We start from the raw sequence: 19,064 nt of genomic DNA on the forward strand, positions 1-19,064 counted from the left end.
CCGGTCGTCATTGAATGTAAGGTCGCCAACCAACTGGTTGGTCGAATCCTTATAAACACTGGTAGCTCCTCTGACCTCATCAGCTACAAGTGTCTGTCCAAGCTGAACTACAAGCTGGACAGTATGCGGGATGTCTCATATCCCCTTGTTGGCTTTGGGGGAGGGGTCATGCACCCAGTCGGACAAATTGGCCTACCCATCCTGCTGGGGTAGAGGGGTAAAGGGAGACATATGATCGTCTATTTTTGGTGGTTGAAGAGCTGACCGCCTATAACATCATTCTGGGCCGACCCATTCTGAACGAGTACAAGGCCGTCATCATCCCAGCTCTCATGTTGTTAAAATATGAAAAGGATGATGGCTTTGTTGGCTCCCTAAATGGGGATTAGAAGACGGCAAGGGAGTGTTACCTCTTAGACGTCAAACCAACGGCTGCAACATCCGGTCAGCCGAAGGAGCCATAGACCTTGACGATGTCAAGGACTCTGACCTAGCCCCACCAGTGGCCAGAAAGAAGAGAAAAGGTGATCAACTGGTGGAGGTGAAGAAAGAGAAGAAATAGCAATCACTGATCGGGGAATGATCAGATGAACACCGTCCCTAGCCGGCTGGTTATCATATTGATATTCCTCTGGACGACAACCGTCCAGATCAAACTGTTAAGGTGGGGACGGCTGCCTTTGAAAGGTTGGGTGTAGACTTGCACCTCCTGCTAAAAGAATTCAAAGACATTTTTTCCTTTGTAGTGGAAGAGATGCCAGGCATCAGCCCGGATCTCGCTGTCCACAAACTCACCGTGGATCCCAAAAAGAAGCCCATCCGGCAAAAGAAAAGAAATCACGGCGAGGAGAGAAGTCATGCGGCAGCTGCCGAGGTCAAAAAGCTGTTAGACGCTGGGTTCATTCGGCCATGTAACTTCCCTAATAGGGTTGCGAATGTGGTGCTTGTAAAGAAGTCGAATGGTACCTCGCGCATGTGTGTAGATTACACTAACTTTAACAAGGCATGTCCAAAGGACAGTTACCCACTTCTAAAGATCGACAGCCTGGTCGACTCTACAACCGGGCATGCCTTGATGTGTTTTATGGATGCGTACTCAGGTTTCCACCAGATACTCTTGTGGAAAAAAGATCAAGAGAAGACGGCCTTCGTCACTGATCAGGGGTTATTCTGTTATACGTTGATGCCGTTTGGCTTGAAGAATACGCCGGCTACTTTCCAACGGATGATTAATACCGTCTTCATTAATCAGATTAGGAGGAATGTAGAGGTGTACATTGATGACATGATAGTCAAATCCAAGCTACAGACGGATCACCTTGTTGATCTCCGAGAAACCTTCACCACACTCAGGCGGCATAAGGTCATGTTAAATCCCAAAAATGTGTTTTTGGTGTTGAGTCTGGGAAGTTTCTCAAATTCCTGATTGATTAAAGGGGGATAGAGGCTAACCCCGAAAAGATATAGGCGGTAATTGAAATGAAGTCATTCTGCACTGTCAAGGAAGTTCAGAAACTCACCGGTTCCCTGGCGGCATTAGGGAGATTCCTCAACCGGTCAGGTGACAAGTACCTTTACTTCTTCCAAGCAATCAGGAAGAAGACTAGATTTGAATGGGGGATGATGCTGAAGCGGCCTTTCAGAAATTGAATGAACACTTACACTCTTCGCCAAGGCTTATTAGCCCTCTACCCAAAGAGGCGCTTTACTAGTACTTAGCCGTCTCAGATCATGCCCTCAGTACTGTTCTCCTTGCTGAGAGAGACGGCAGTCAGCTCCCGGTCTATTTTATTAGCCATATGCTCAGAAATGCTGAACTACGGTACCCCATGTTTGAAAAATTTGGCCTCGCCCTTTACATGGCTGTTAAGAAGTTAAAACCTTACTTCTTGGCACATTCGGTTGTGGTCTACACAAACCAACCTCTGAAGCGGCCAATGACAACCTTGGAGTCATCCGGTAGAATGCTCAAGTGGGCTTTTGAAATACAAAGTCTTGAAATCACTTACGAACCTAGAAAGGCAGTTAAGGGTCAGGCGTTTGCCGACTTCATTGTCGAAATGACAAGGCCGGTTGCTCCGGACAATCCTGATCAGGTTTGAAAAGTGTATGTATATGAGAGCTCTACTATGAACGGCTGTGGTGCAGGTATAATCTGTTAGTCTCCTAAAGGAGACAAGTACGAGTATGCACTACGATTCAAGTTCCAAGCCTCAAACAACGAGGCAGTATACGAAGCCCTGCTGGCCGACATCCGCATGTGAAAGGCGATAGAGGCAACAAAAATTGACGCCTACTCTGACTCTTAGTTGGTCGTAAGCCAATACCATGGTGACTATGAAGCCACCCATCTGAAAATTATCAAATATCTTCAGGCGGTTAGGTTAAAGCTGGGACACTTGAAGAATTTCATCTGAGTCATGTGCCCATATCAGAAAACAATTAGGCGGATGCACTGTCAAAACTGGCATCCTCCGCCTCCTTTAATACGCCTCGGTCAGTCTTCTGGGAAGTTTTGGAAAAACGAAGCATTACTAAAGAAGAGCCCATTAGAGTACTTGACCGAAGCTCTACCTGGATGGATGGCATCCGAGCATGTCTTCAAGACGGCACGCCGCCTGATTCACCACAGGAAGCGGTTGTCCAAAAGAAGCTAGCAGCAAAGTTCGAGATGAGAAACGGAGAACTCTTCAAGGCGGGTTTCCTAAAACCCCTATTGAAGTGTGTTACCCCAGAAAAGGGGAAGAAAGTTCTCGAAGAGCTGCATGCAGGATACTGCGCCTCTCATATAGGCGGTAGATCTCTTGCTTTCAGGACCAGGCGGTAGGGTTACTTCTGGCCCACTCTTGAGTTAGACGCCATGGAGATGGTCAAAAAATGTGACAAGTGCGAAAGAATTGGCAAGCTCATCCACCAGCCAGCAACTGACCTGACAGCAATCCACAACCCGGTCATGTTTGCTAAATGGGGCATGGACATTCAGGGTCCTTACACGCCTACACCAAGCAAAAAGCTTTATATTCTGGTGGGTGTGGAATACTTCACCAAGTGGGTGGAGGCAAAGGCGGTCAAGAGCATCAAGGCAAAGGATGTCATCTCTTTCATTTGGAAGAACATCATCACCCGTTTTAGGGTACCTATGTCTATGGTGTTTGATAATGACCCTCATTTTGAAATGCCTTAGCTCAAGACTTGGTTGGGAGATCAAGGGATCTCACATTGTTTTGCATTAGTAGGCCGACCCCAAGCAAACGGCCAGGTTGAAGCCTTCAACAAACCCATCTCAAACGGCATCAAAAAGAAAATTGAAAGAGCCGGTGGTTTATGGGCCGAAGAATTAATTCATGCCCTTTGGCCCATTCGAACAACTTAAAAGGGGCAACCGGTGAAACCCCATTCCTCATGGTTTATGGTGTTGAAGCCGTCTTGCCCATCGAGCATTATGAGCCGATTCTACGAGTCATGCTATATGATGAAGAGGAAAACTGGGAGGCCAAGCTGCTAGCATTGGACTCGCTCCCGAAACGCGGGGGCAATGCCACCTTGCGTCATGAGATCAACCATCTCGTGCCTACAACAAAAGAGTACACAAACGACCCTTGAAAGTTGGGGACTTTGTGTTACGGAAATGGAGGCAACCGGTAGGGCCAATGAGCATGGAAAGCTAACTCCGAATTGGGAAGACCCCTACCGGATCTATGAAGAAGAAAGAGACGGCACTTACCATTTGAAAACTCTAGATGGAAGGCGGCTGCCTAGAACTTGGAATGTAGACATCTTGAAAAAGTACTACTTCTAAGACTTGTAAATTTTTGTAAATGAAAAGGCTATCAATAAAAAAGTTGCTTTTTGTTTTCAATTCTGTTATTTAATTTTTACATGCACAATATTTAAAGTACCTCCGGTGCAATGTATAGCCGGTCGACTGTCACAATGCTAAAACTTAACTAAGTTAAAAACTTAGTGACTAAATTAACATTCAAAAAACATGAGGCCAATGGCTGGATGATATTTATTTTATAAATTCGTCTGCTTCAACATTAGTATGGCGTCCGGCGACGCCCATCCGGGTGGAATCAACGCAGAGAGTATCTCCCATCAAGGTTACAAAGTGTTCTACCAATCCATATAGACGGCAAAGATTGAACGACCTAATTGGTCAACTCATACCTGTCTGACCAGAATAATCTAAAGAACGACTAAGTCTCCCAAAACCGGATGTCTAAGGACATCAGCCGGTTACTAGCTGAAGTTCTAGCTTAGATTATTTTTTAAAATTATGCGAGTCCTCCAAATGGGGCAAAAGGACATTGTATAATTAGATTGAAGACACCCTAGGCCGAGGAGAAGTACTTCAGTACAACTACATCACCGCCTAAGCTGACGACTACCCGCTTGAATGCTTGGACGGCTGTGTACTTGGTTTGGGGCAATCACTACTGTGATTAATTGACTTAGGAACATCTCATACTCTTTAAAGTATCAGAAGTTCCCAAGCCAATCAATCAACAAGTACTGAAACCAAGCACACAGCCGCCCAGGGGCAAGTACAGCCGGTTTGTTATCTGCCACATGCTTTTACAGAGTTAGGAAAAACATTCAAATATATATAAATGCAAAATTTAAACGCAAAATCAAATGCAAAAGATAAGCAAAACCGACTCAGTCGGTATTGTCATAAAATTCAAAAGCCAACCAAAATGGCAGGGTAGAGTAATGCTGACCGGATAATCACCGGGGAAAAAGAAAATATTATTGGATCACCCGACTCCTCAGTCGGTAAAATTACATAAATACACATCACGCAGGCCGGAGAAAACATAAGTGGCATACTGCCGCTGAAAACTTATGGCTGTTGGAGGGGAGGCCTCTACTCTGATTGGTTAGGCGGGAGATCAGCGAGAGATCAGCCTCAGTTGGGTCAATCGGGGTTTGCTCCTATAACCCTTCTTCATTCTCCTCTTCAGAGTGAATCTCAACCGCTTTACCGGGTGCAGGCCGAGTAGGCTCCTCAACTTCAGTGTGTACCCAGGCTTCGAACGATTCAGGCACTAGCAGGCCTTTCTCTCTCAGGTACACGACGTCCTTAGCGTATTAGAAAGCCAGCGCCCAAATACCGTACTCCTTCCTCGGATATAGTGCATCCCATGTAATCTTTATCCGGGTGTTAGAGTCGGTCTCGTTCTCAGCAATAAGGTGGTCTTGCTCCGCCTCTAAGGTGGCCTTGAAGTTCTCCTGGACCTGGGCTGCCTCTTCCTTTAGACGTTCAACGTCTGCCTTAAGATCAGTGTTTTCCTTGGCAACACCCTTCAGGGTTTTGATGTCCGCCTGAGAATTTTTTAGGGAGGTTTCAGCATCGTTGGCCCTCTTCTTGGCAGTCTCCAGAGCAGCCATCAAGTTCTTGATGTTCTTTGCCTGTTTCAGTTCCGTGGCTTTAGATTCAAGTTCATTTATTGGACATTGATATTGAGCAACGTCGTGAGAATCCCTAGTTGATTTATTTGCTCGTTTTACCTCATCTCTCTTCCGAGTGTAAGGCTGCTTGAGTCCATCAACCCTTAGCATAGCCTGCAAACACAAGCTGTGTGAAAAATACAGGCAAAAGCGTACTTGCTATTTTGCAAAGGGAAATTATAGCTCAGACAGGAGGACCGAGATGCGTTCCAGATTGAACGTCTCTATGCCTGGAATGGCGTCCTTCTCCCTTTTGGGGATGACGTTAAGAATAATCTTGGCATGCACCTGCATTTCCGGCCATCGGGGGGATTGATCTACACCATATGTAATAGTGGGTGAGTGAGCTATATAGGCGACACCAACTTGTTGTCGACTGTCCGACGAAGAGGTCTGTTGAGAGAGTGATTTCACTCACAAAGGCCAGCCAAGCTCAGGCGGGGTTTCGAAAGGATTAGCTACACCTTTGATAATCTATAGGTTAGCACCACCTACAAGTGTAGTGAGGCAGCTGAAGTCAGAGCGCCCTTGGCCAAGTCCAGGCCAAGGCCGAAGCCTCCCAGTGTGATGCTCTTCCCCCCGATGCGCATGCGGCCTTTCCCAGACGAAGCTTCTGGAGCCGTCTAGGTAGATGAAGTCTTCTGAGACTTAGCAGGGGTGGAGGCGCCTTCGTCTCGTCCCCGTCTGATCAGCTTGTTGAAAGACTTGGGAACCTCCCCGCCTTACAAATGAAGTTGCATAGCAATTATGCAACCGGCAAATCATCATTACAGAGTGAATTTAATGGAATAGAGGGTTAGACGGGTTCTTACCTTGGCCTTTATTTGGGCTGCTCTAACCTCCGCAAGATCCTTGCGGATTTGGGCGGAGGACCGCCTGGGGGTCTTGTCTTCTAGGAGCATTGCCAAAGCGTTTTCTGTAAAAAAAGCAAAGAAACAATCAGTTCAATAGACTAACAAGATGGACAGTGCAATAATACAGACGGCAAGTAGCCGGATGTGCAATAAACCTACGCTTTGAAAACATTGTGGTCAAACCGCAAGTGGACAAGAACACCTCGTCTCTCAACCATGCACTCATGGGTATCCAATTCTTTGGAACCTTTATTACGTCCCCTGTTGAGAGAGTATCTGTTTCAAGTTCAAAGAACTTTGATTCTTTTATTTTCTCATAGTCCTCCTCCGAAATCCGGGGGAGGGCACACTTCTGACCTAGAAGGTCAGGCTTCTTATTATACCGGCGGAACTCTCAATTTTCACGCCGAGTGGGAGCAGACAGTAGATAGAACCGGTGTTTCCAGTTATCATATTTGGACACCTTGTCCAAAGTCATCTGATACTTGGGGTAAGAGGTCAAAGTGTACCACGCCCTCCAGCCACCTGGGCTGTAGCTAAGATAATGCATGTGGGCGAATGCCTCCCAGCTGGGATGCAGACCCTACATCTCGCAGGCGGCAACGTACTCTAGAATATTAACCCAAGAGTTTGGGGTCAATTGCCAGACGCCTAGGTCATAACCCTGCAAGATGGCCTTCACAGCATCGTGGAGGGGGAACCGGAGGCCAGCCAGAAATGCCGCCTCATAGCAGCCGAAATAGGTGTTGGCGTTCTCTTGGTCATCCTTCCAAGAGATGGTGCCCAACTCAGGCGGCACCCGGATATTGTTTTCCTTCCCAAGAGGCCGCTTGAGTTTAAAATCCTCAAGCCCCTTCTCCATACTTTCCCTCTCTTTGGCAAAGACGTGGATTTTAAAGGGATTTGCCTTCTCGTTCCATTTTTTCCTCTCCTTAACTTCGCTATCCTCAAGCGGGGATAAGGGCTCATCATTGCTCTCTGAGCTAGAGGCGGAGTCACCCCCGTTTCTGTCAATAGGGGCCTCATCATCTTGAGAGCCAGAGGCGATTTCTTCACCGTCTCCCTGTTCTAATTCCTCTAAGATGGAATCACCTGGAGTTAGGGGAGCACCTACGGGAGATATGCTCTCCTCTACAGTCGGGTTTGTCTCCTCAACTGACTCCTCACCAAACGGAAGACCATCTAAGAATTCCTCTCGATAGTCTGGATCTGTGGCCGTCCACATAATCCGAGCCATTGTGTCCTGCACAGACACAGAGACGGTCGAATTCGGAGAAGCACAAGGGTGGTCCCGACACCCAGAGGCGGTATTCCCAGTCCTAGACTCAACCGTACCTAGAGACCAGCTAGATGCTAACCTAGGTTGTGCCGTGTGTGTTGGTGATGCATCCATTTTTTGAAAATATATACAAGCGGAAAAAGTAAGAATGAGCTGAAGGGGGTAGAGACGGTACCTTTAAATCTGACTCTGAAAGGGGTCAAGCGTTGACCGACTGCAGCAGGCAGGTTGAAGGTGATCTTGCTTGTATGTGGCACAAGCGGTTGTTAAACCGGCTTGGGTAGGCAGGTTAAAAGAAGTTTGTGTTTTAACACAGAGGGTGGTCAGAGCTTCTCTCTCTAAAACTCTTTGACTTTCTTTCTCTAAAAAGTTTTTGGAAACGTCAAAAAAGAGGGGGGGTAAGACCTGTATTTATAGAGAGGTAAATACAGGGGCATTTTTCATAATTTTCCCGGAATGTGAAAAGTTAAAACTCACAGTAAAAATCCAACCATTGGTAGAGTGACACGTGTCACAGATGCCACGTCACATTTGTGAGGGGCAAATATTTTGGGTAATTTTTACCCAAGCTACATAGGCCATCCAGGTTGCGACACGTGTTAGACCAAGATTAGTCCAAATTGGACCAATCCCCATTTGACATTTGGCGTTCCCAGAATTTGGGAGAAAATGCGACCTTTAGGGCCCGAATCCCGAGAAAGTCGTAATTCGGCGCATCTCATCAGAATTAGGTCAGAGTGACCTAATCAGGGGCACATTTACCGATGACCCTATAAATAGGGAGATTCCTCCCATTTTGGGGACATCTACAATTTATTACAGTCTACCCTACATTCTTTTACATTAGAAAAAACACCTGATCTTGGAATCCGAGAAGATCTTACTTTTACTTTTCCGCACTCTTTACATTCTCCTACACGTTCTAACTTGATCGTCGGAGGCGGAGCTCCTATTAACCGGAGTCTCCGTGTTTTGCAGGTACAGACTTCGTCGGACTTGTCTTCAAACTATAACTCTCCTAAGGGACAAAAGCCCCCAAAATAATAATGGTTTACACAGTTTGATAGTATCCTCGATTGATTCTAGGATAGCGTATGCTAAGGTAGTAAGGTTAAGAAATTTTGAGGACGTTAGAACACTTAGTTCACAGGAAAGTGGTAAGATGGAGTTGCTCCCTATAGTGGATTTGAATCCCTTTAGTTAGTATTTGCTTCTTTATCATCCCTTGTGAGGCTAAATTTGTTCTAGCCTTCATAATTCTTGTTGTGTTGCTTTTTGGATCCTCAACTATGCATGTCTTAATTCTTGTGTTGACCTCTAGCTACTAAGACAGTGACCGAGCAACTTTAAGGGAGGATATGGGTACCGTTTCTAATTTTTCTTTATCTTCTTTTTTATTTAGTTACATATTTGATTTTTTATTTTGCATAAACCTTCTTGCTTACCAATTTGAGCCTAACATTCCCCGCTCTTGTTTAAACCATGTTACAAACCTAATGACCTATGTTTACCAACCCTTTTAGTTAGTGAAGCATTGACATGTGAGGTTTGAGTTTTGTGTTTGTTGTATATAAACTAGAACACTTTGAATATTGGTTTTAAGTGAGACTTTGAAAGTTGAGCTTGATATGTGTTTGAAAGAAATTTTCATAAGAAAGATGTGATTCAAGGAAATCAACTGATGTTTCATAAAAAAAAAAAAAAAAAAAAGAAGAAGATGAATGAAAGAAAAAACCATCCATATTTAAAAAAGGCAAGGACACCAATTAGTGCTTAAAAAAACAACAAAACCGAAGAAATCAAAAATATTTTAGTTAGTTTCGCTTTCTTCCCTATTTTAAGCATTGAGGACAATGCTTTGTTCAAGCTTGGGGGGAAGTGTTACTTCATTTTTGTATATATTGTGTGTTGGTGTTGAATAAGCTTGGGAGAGATGGTATTAATTGGTATTTTTGTTTGATGATTGGTGACTTCTTGAGTTTGTTTTTGAGAGATTGCAACTCTTTTGCTTCACTAAGGAATTGCCACCAAATTTTCAAATTATTTCCCCACCTTTACCCTTAGCCATGAAATTACAACCTTAATAAAGACCCTTGGACTTTAGAGGGGTGAGGCCAGTGACTCAGTTGAGGGAGATAGATTTCAATCCTATGGAGAGAGTATGCATAGTTGAGATGTCGGGAGGATGCTATAATTTCAGAAAATGAATCTTTTTCCGGTTCCTTCGTGGAATCATGAGGAGCTAACTAGGGGGTAATTTGAAGCTAGTGGGGAGAACGAGGACCGTCTTGGAGGGGACTAGGGCGGAGAATGAAATCACTAGTTCTCTATGCTTAGCATACATTATGTTTCAATCAACCTCGTACTTCTTGGAACGTGCTTACCTTTATTTGTTTAGAAAGCTTGATATCTATTTGTGTTTTGTCTATTTACAAAGTTCCATTGTAAAAACATTTGTGTTCTTTTGTTTTTGCCTTTTTCCTTCCCTTTTCGTGCTTTGCCTTGTTTTACTGAGTTATGGGTTAATCTCTTTTGGAAACCCTTACAAGACCTCACTCGTCCCTATTGGTGACTTTGGGTTTTAAGGGCTTGTTGTAGCTAAAAACAACCGTGATTCCTATGGAATGAGTTTTAGTGTATATTCCTATCTCTCATTTTCTTTTCCTTATTTGAATAAGCCCCTCATTTTCCTTGTTAGCTTTTGTGTTTGCTCGAGGACGAGCACTCTAGCTTGGGGGAATTTGATGAGTGACATATATGACACTCATAGGGTAGTCTTTTAGGGAAATTTTACCCTATTTTCATAGCTTTCCTTGCTTGGTTTGGTCCTTTCTCCTTTAGTTTCTTTTATCCTTTCTTACTTCGTGTTTAGCTTTCCTTTATGTGGATTTTCTTTTTTTTTTTTTTACCTTTTACTTGGCTCTTTTTCTCTCCTACTTCCTTTCTTTGATCACTTTGTAGGTGGTTATGGAGTTGGCTTTGGAGTGGGATCAAGCAGAGCTATAAGGAAAAAGAAAAGGAAGAAGCAAGGCCCTTGGAGAGAGCTTGGAGAGGGCGCTGAAAATATGCTCTTTGTACAGATTTGAGACAGGAACAACCCGCGGTCTTGCCATGGGCTGACCGCGGGTGCGGTAAAAAGGGAGAGACCGCGACTTTATGGAGAGACTACAGACCCTTGAAGCAGCTTGGGAGCAGGAGATTTGCCGGAAGCGTAGGCAACAGTAGCCCCAGGTACGACAATTGCCCAGACTGCCCGCGGAGGTTGTTACATCCTCCGTACCCATTTTTTCGCGACCGTGGGAATTAAAGGAGAGGGTGCAGATGACTTGTTTTTCTCCTTTGTATATATATACTCTTGTTTTTCCTTTGGAAGGCAACTTTTAGATTATTTCATTTTGCTTAGTTTTTAGAGAGAGAAACTAAGAGAAGTTAGAGAGAAAGTTGAGATAGAAGTTCTTGGATTTGATTTGTATTACAACATTGCTTCATCTAAGCTTAGATTTCATCTTCATTCAATGATAATTAGTGAGATTTTCTTCCTTTAATTCTTCTCTATTGCTTGATTTTACTTTTAATTCATGTATGATTGTTTGATTGTTGATCTTTGGTTTAAAAGTTTGATTGATTGAATTTCTACTTGTTTAAGCTTGAGATGATGATGTTTGTGATTGAATTAGTTTTATTCTTCAATCTTAATATGTCGAGTGAGTAGATTAGTTGCTAGGGTGATGGTGAAGCATGCTTGGTTGATGATCATTGCTAGTTGATGATTCTTGATTGATTGAAATGTTGAAATTAAATCGTTTAATATAGTTGTGCATGTGATTGATTTGAATACAAGTGATCAACCTTGATAATCAAACTAGATTGCATTGTAATTTCCAATGACATGAACCCTTGATTTGGGAATTGGTTTAATTGATTGAATTTGATTGTAATTTTCCTTGTTAGATTTTTATAGTGAACCTTAGCTTGACTTATAGGAGATAGCTCTTGAATCCTCTTGATTTCAACTATTATTTTCCTTTACAACGTTTGAATCGGTTGAGTTTTCTTCACTTGGAATGATTATCTAGCTTGCATTTGGATCCTTAATCCCTAGTGTTTGTCATATCGATTTTCTACTTTGTTTAGTTGATTGGAGCCTTAGTCACACTACCATTTACCTCTCATTCTTCGAAGTAGCTTAACTTTAGGCTATAGCAATCTCCCCCTCATTCCTCGTGGTTCGACTCGAACTTACCCCTATATAAGGAGTATGTTTGATTATAAATTTTGTTTGATCTAAAGTGTTTTAGAATTCAATGACCTAAAATACCCTGCATCAATACTCTATCCCACCCCCAGTTTGCAATTCTCATTATAACTACAAGAGGGTCATCATAAGGGTAGATTATGCCTTTATGGTCGTATTCGTCAAATACACGTCGTGGCTGCGGGGGAAGCGAGGACCATCTAGATCTTTCATTGTAGCCTATCAGATGGATCATTGCTCGCAAGTCGGCCCTTGCTCTGTTCACCGTTCTTCCATGTATTAGTCCATCATTGATTACATACACCCTGCTCTCTGGCCTACTATCCCGATTTCAGCCCTCAACCTGGCCTCTATGATCTCCTCTGCGATCGTGGCCGAACCTATCTTCTTCCCTTCGCCGGGATGAATCGGGGTGCTTCTTTAACTAGTTAAGGTATCCATGCCGAACTAAGTCCTCTATGTTGTCTTTCAAGTGTCTGCACTCAATAGTTGAATGTCCATGGTCCTTGTGAAAGTCACACCACTTGCTAGGGTCACGGTTTCTGTTCACCATCTAAGGTGGCCTCTACCATTTATTATCATCTTTGTTCACGCTGAAGGTATGGGACCTCGAATAAGTGAGTGGAGTATATTGATCGAATCTTCCAGCCCTGGCTCCTCACTTCTGGTCTGATCTCCTTATTCCCACTGTCCTGTCTGTATCCCTGCAAGCTTGTTCACATTAGGTTTCGATGAGTCCGACTCACCGCGGAAATAAAACCCGAGCCCAAGAACAAACCTACAATTAATATAACAAAATTCTTAAATAAAAATAATAGAGAAAAGACTAAATTAACCTTATAGCGTGCTTCGCTCAACCAGATAGAGCTCTTACTTGAGAAAAGCCAAGCCACACAAATGGCGAGGACCTTCAACGAAGTCCACCCACAACGCGACCCGACCGGTCTACTACTTGGAGGTTAGCTAGTCCGACGAAAAAGATTACCCGAGTAATTAATGAGCTTATAGGTTTTTTTCTCAATTGGAGATGCCTAATTCAGCTCTTACTCAAGTGAGTTTTCTCAATTCCTAAGTGGGATATTTATAGGGAAACCTAAGTGAGAAATACATTCTCCCATTAATGTGGGAGAGTTGGTAAAATCAATTTTCTCCTTTTATTTTTAAATCAAAAACAAAAGAAAATAGCCAACAACTAATTAATCAACAAGTGGCACACTAAGAGGAGGGGTTAGGTAAGGACCACAAGGGAAGGGGAGGGACCAAAATTTGATCCCCAAGGCTTCCCCAAAAACCGACTCCCTCAAGCCAAGTGCCCCAATAGGTTGCCGCCACGTGGCAGGCCAAGCCAAGGCACCCAAGCAGCCTAGTTGGTGCTTGGTGTGCGGCTCGCCTGCTGCTATGCATGGCTGGGCGCAGCACCATGTGCGCTACGCTTCTACTATGTATGGTTGGTCGTAGAGTCATGCGTGCTGGCCTGCTGCTAGCATGTCGCGGCTTGTGCTGTTGGCTGGCGCACCTGATGAGTGGCATTTATGCCACTCTTTTATCCTTTTTCTCTAGGATTTTTCCCCTCATTTGCACTTGCTTGATCCTTTTCAAAGCGTTTTATCTTCATTTTTGTGATGTTTTGTCCTTTCTCGTGTTTCCCTTCCTTTTCTCCCTTTTCTTATGTTCTCTTAGTATTTCTTCGTTCTTTTGTAGATTGTTGGCCCTTTTAAAGAAGCCTATAGGTGCATATTGAGCTATAGAGGGGAAAGAGATGCTCAAGGAGAAGGTGGAAGCAATACAAGGAGCCGCAGGCGCGGGGCGCTGGTCTGCGGATGCTCAGATTTTCAGTAGATGTCTAGCCGAGCCCTGGAAGAGGTCTCTCCTCACGGACCCGTGGGCACGACACCACAAGCCGCGAGCACGGCACTTCGAGGCTGGAGAGGCCTCTCCACCTTCGACCCGCAAGCGCGGCCTTTTGGCTAGACAGAGTCGTCCCTTTCATGAGAGGGCTTGGCAATGCAAGAAATGCCTCTCGTTTGGTTTGTATTTCTGATTCGTAGATGCTTATAAATAGCCTTCTTATTGAATTTTGTGATCATCTTATTTTCAATCAACATTAGACCTAGTAGTTTAGAGAGAGAAAGTAGCTTATTCTTTAAGTTTCTTCATTGTATTCAACATTTGGTCAAGGTTCTTTCAATCCAAAGCAAAAGCTTCAAGTTTTCATCATTAATCAAGTTCCTCTTTAGTAATCTCTAATCCTTTCTTTTAGTTTGATTTATTTGCTTTATTATTGTTTATTTTCATCTATCTCTTTAGATAAACTTGTTGGACTTGTTTCACTTTATTTTTAATCATGTTTAGTTTTATGCTATTTAAATCCTTTTTTAGTTTTGTTATGATGGTTAGTTTCTCTTTCCTAGGCTAAGTTTTTAGCTAGGGGAAGGGGGTGAAAAACATGTGTTAATATTGATGATTGTTGATGTTTTGATTGAACTCATGCCATAAATTGATGAAGGATATGATTTTTGATAGCTTGAGATTATTAGTAGCACATTATTTGATGTTCCCCAATTTAAATGCATGAGAGTTATTTGAATTAGATTAAGATCGCCTTTGCTTTAATGATTACATGAAAATGAATTATTTAAGTAGAGTTTCATGTATTTTGCACTCTTAATCTCTTGCTTTGATTAGTGACTAATTGGATGCATGAAAGTGATCTCAATTAGGCCAAGACTTAATTCATTGATTTGCTTAAACAATTGCATGAAATTGAGTTGTTTGAGTAGTACTTAGTATTCTATGGCGTGTTCTTCTTGATAATCATCGTTGTCTATCTTTGTTTGATCATGTTTGACACCCCCATACCCCTAGCGTTGTTTATCTTTGGTTTAATCCTTTTTATCTTTCTTTCTTTATTGCTTTTAATTAAAATACGTATAAAAATACGAGGTATTACAGTCTACCCTCCTTAAAAGAAGTTTAGTCCCGAAACTTGGGAAACGAAATTCAAAGTTTTTCCTCACTTAGTATAATATTGCTGTACTTTTTGTCATACCTTTACCTTTTTGTGTCTCATTGAGAACACAATAACTCAAAATACTCGTTAAAATTGTGCAAAAAGCACAAAAATAACTGAAAATATAGGGAAAAAGCGCGAAATTCTACCGCATTCTACCCCCCTAAAAGAAAACGAGTTACGTCCCCGTAACTCAACATACCTGAAACAACTCTGGGTATTTCTTTTTCATTTCATCGCCTGCCTCCCAAGTGGCTTCCTCATATTCTTGATTAGACCATAGCACTTTCACAATCTTAACATTCTTATTGCGTGTACTACGCACTTTACTATCAAGAATTTTGACAGGTCTCTCTTCATAGGTTAAACTTTGGTCTAGCTTAATAGTTTCAGGTTGTAGCACATGGGATTTATCAGGTATATACCTTCTTAATTGAGATACAAGAAATACATCATGCACTTTGCTTAGCTCCATAGGTAAGGCTAACCTATAAGCTACTTTGCCTATCCTTTGCAGAATTTCATATGGACTAATGTACTTTGGGCTAAATTTTCCTTTCTTTCTAAATCTCATCACTCCTTTCATCGGTGATAACTTTAATAACACCTTATCACCAACTTCAAACTCTTCTTCTCTACACTGCAAATCTGCGTAGCACTTTTGGCGATCTTGAGCTGCTTGAATCTTAGCTTGAATTTCCCTTACTTGCTTCACTGTATCCTCAATCATTTGAGGCCCTAGAATCATTGTTTCACTAATGTCGTTCAAACAAATTGGACTATGACACTTCCTCCCATATAATGCCTCAAATGGAGCCATTCCTATGCTCGCATGATAACTATTATTGTAGGAAAATTCAATCAATTCCAAGCTATCCTCCCATCCTCCTTGGAAGTCTATAACACAAGCTCTCAACATGTCCTCCAAGGTTTGAATGGTTTTCTCAGTTTGCCCATCTGTGGCAGGGTGAAACACTGTACTCATCTTAAGTGTCGTACTAAAGTTTCCCTGCACGCTTTTCCAGAATTTTGAAAGAAACCTGGAATCTCTGTCAGATACAATATCCTTTGGAACTCCATGTAACCTCACAACATTCTTGATGTAAGATTTTGCAAGTTGCTCCATCTTTCAAGTCTCCTTCAATGGTATAGAAACCGCATATTATGTGAGTCTGTCCACCATTACCCAAATGGTATCATTAACATCTTTGATTTTAGAAGGCAAGTTACAAAATCCATTAAATGCAATCCCACTTCCATCTAGGAATTTCCAATGATTGCACAGTTCCTTGGGGTCTCTTGTGCTTTATTTTCACCTTTTGGCAAGTCAGACACTTTGCTACAAATTCCGCAACTTCATTCTTCATTTTAGGCTACCAATACACCTTTTTCAAGTCCTTGTATAGCTTATCCTTTCTTGGGTGCATTGAATAGGGTGTATTGTGTCCCTCTTCCATTAGCTTTTTCTTCACTTCCTCACACTTTTGAGGTACACACCATCGACCTTTGTACCTCAAGCTCTCGTCCTCATTAATTTTAAAATCTGTAGCCTTGCCTTGCTTTATTTTGTCACGAATCCTATCCAATTTCACATCTCCTACTTGGTTTTCCCTTATCTCATCGAATATGGTTAGTTGGATAGTAAAATTCGCAAGAATTCCAGCAGGTACTCCCCATTCTACAACTTCTAAGTTCATTTTCCTCATTTCTCTACATAACTCATCAGCCACTACTAAAGTATTCAATCCATGACTGGTCTTACGACTTAGAGCATCTGTGACTACATTTGCTTTCCTTCATGATACTGTATGTCCAAGTCATAATCCGTCGTATACTCTAACCATCTCCTTTGTCGAGAGTTCAAATCCTTTTCAGTGAAAAAGACATTGGAACACTTGCCCTTAGACATTGTTTTCACTACAAGAAAGACCATTTATCGCGACAGCAAAAGTCATTGCAATATATTAAAAGTCGTTGCAATAAATATTTTTTGCAGTGACTTTTGTCGTTGCGGGAACGGGCGTAGCCAAAGCTTTGGAAACAATTTTAATCGTTGCAAAAAATCTATTTTTTGCGACGAACAGTTGTTGCTAAATATATGTCGTTACAAAACACACTAAATTCGATTATTTAAATCTCATTTTTAGCGACAGAAAAAGTTGTTGCAATAATCTTTTATATGTATAGCAACAACAAAAGTTGTAGCGAAAAATCTATGTTTTTCTACGACTTTCATTGTTGCTATAAATATTGTACTTTGTAACAACAATAAAATCTGTTACTTAAACACATCTTTTGCAATGACAACACCGTTGCTATTTAACCCTACATCAACAACAGAGTTGTAACTAAAAAGATGTATGTTACACCAACTGAAAAAGTGGCACTACAATTCACATTTCTTGATAACAAATTTTAGATAAAAATATAATTTTTGCAACGAATATGTGGTCGGAATAACTACATCAAAATATAAATTAGTCATACCCAAATGGTAATAATTGTAATTAGACCTTTCAAATACATGATATATTTGGGTATTAATCCAAAAACTAACTAAGGATTCTTTAATGTCCTTAATATAAATAACGACATTATACTACATATATATTTGCATGTGCTTAATAAACACAAAAGAGACCTTCAGTCATTGAAAGGAAAGCACAATCCTTGGAAAAAAAATCCATTTATCAAACCTCCAAAATGAATGACCATGGCACCTGAAAATAAGTTTATACAAAACACAAAAAGTAAGTGCAAAACACAAAAAGTAAGTACTAAACACAAGCAACCGTGAACAATCACAATCTTAGCATGCTAAAACATGATAAAGTTCCGAAGCATAACAATCACAATCATTACAAATGGTTATACTTTTAAGATTATGTACATAGTTCAATTATATCATGTTTCGAAAAAAATTCCCTTTAAAAAATGCAAGATTTATGGAATTTGGGGCTATCGAGAAATCTGTTATTATTTTCAAGGGCTCATAAGATAGCGCATCTGATATTATCCACCGGGCTAATCATTAGAGAGAAAGATGGGGCTTAGAAATAATGAAAGATAAAAAATGATTTGGATGTTCTGGATTTTCAATGAAGATGGAATATAAAAATACACTATTAGCTCCCCGGTGTTTGCTTCAACCCCTGACTATTTTTCTTGCAATTGATAACTTTTATTTCAGCAATACAAGTGTAAGAGGTATGGACAAAGATATCAAGCATAAAGTAGCAACCCTATCATGTCTTATGATTAGGAAAGTTCCTAGAATTATAGTAACATAGGCATATAAAGTAGCAATTCATGTTAGGAAAAAGCCCTGACTTCTTGTTTTGGTTTTCTTAATTGTTAAAAAAAAAGTACTATTTACCAGGTTGTTAAAATTAACTAGAGTCCTCTATTTGCAAGCTACTGCAATAAGTCCCTTTTAAAAGCCTCCATTTGCTCTTGTTTTTTTTTTTTTTTTTTTTTTTTTGTGCTCTTCTTGTTGTTTTTTTACTCCTCTAGTTCTTGTTGTTGCTTTTGCTGGCTTTCTTCTAGCTCTTTAATCTTTTTTTTCTTGTTCTTGAATTTTTTCTTGTTGTTGCAGTTGCTGTTTGTTTTTAAAATAAGCTCGGATAGCAGAACATTTTCAAAAGTGACCAGACCTTGAACCTAAAACTTGAATCAATATCTCCTCTCGAGTCATTGAAACCCCTACCTTAGCAACACGTCTTTCAATTTATCCTGAAAAATATAAAAAAATCCAGAATAGAAAAACATCAGATTACGTTAAATCATAAATAATAAAGAGTTATTACTTTACTAGGACATACATGTACTTCTTTTGAGCGTATCCTATCTGCCCGTTCAAGCTCGCCTTTCTCATTATAGTGTGTGTGTTCAATAAGCCATATTACATCTGTAGAAGGCTTTACATTTCCATTCTCTTTTGTCTACACATCAAAGATCAATTAGACTAATTTTAATGATAATAAAAGGAAAAGTATTTACTTTTTCAACCCATACATGAAATCAATCTTATCAGTACATCTTCTACTTCCACAAAAGCCCAATTTCCAGTTGTATGAATACATCTATTAGTTGACAGTCAATTCTTAAAGTTCCTTTCACTTGCAAGTTACACGAGCAGTTTTCAAAAAAAAAAAAAAAAAAAAAGGGTAGGTTATTACTTATAGAATGCTGACTAATTTAATGCTTTTGATT

The sequence above is a fragment of the Chenopodium album genome, chromosome 15 (assembly GCF_948465745.1).
Source record: "Chenopodium album chromosome 15, dcCheAlbu1.1, whole genome shotgun sequence".
Taxonomy (NCBI): Eukaryota; Viridiplantae; Streptophyta; class Magnoliopsida; order Caryophyllales; family Amaranthaceae; genus Chenopodium; species Chenopodium album.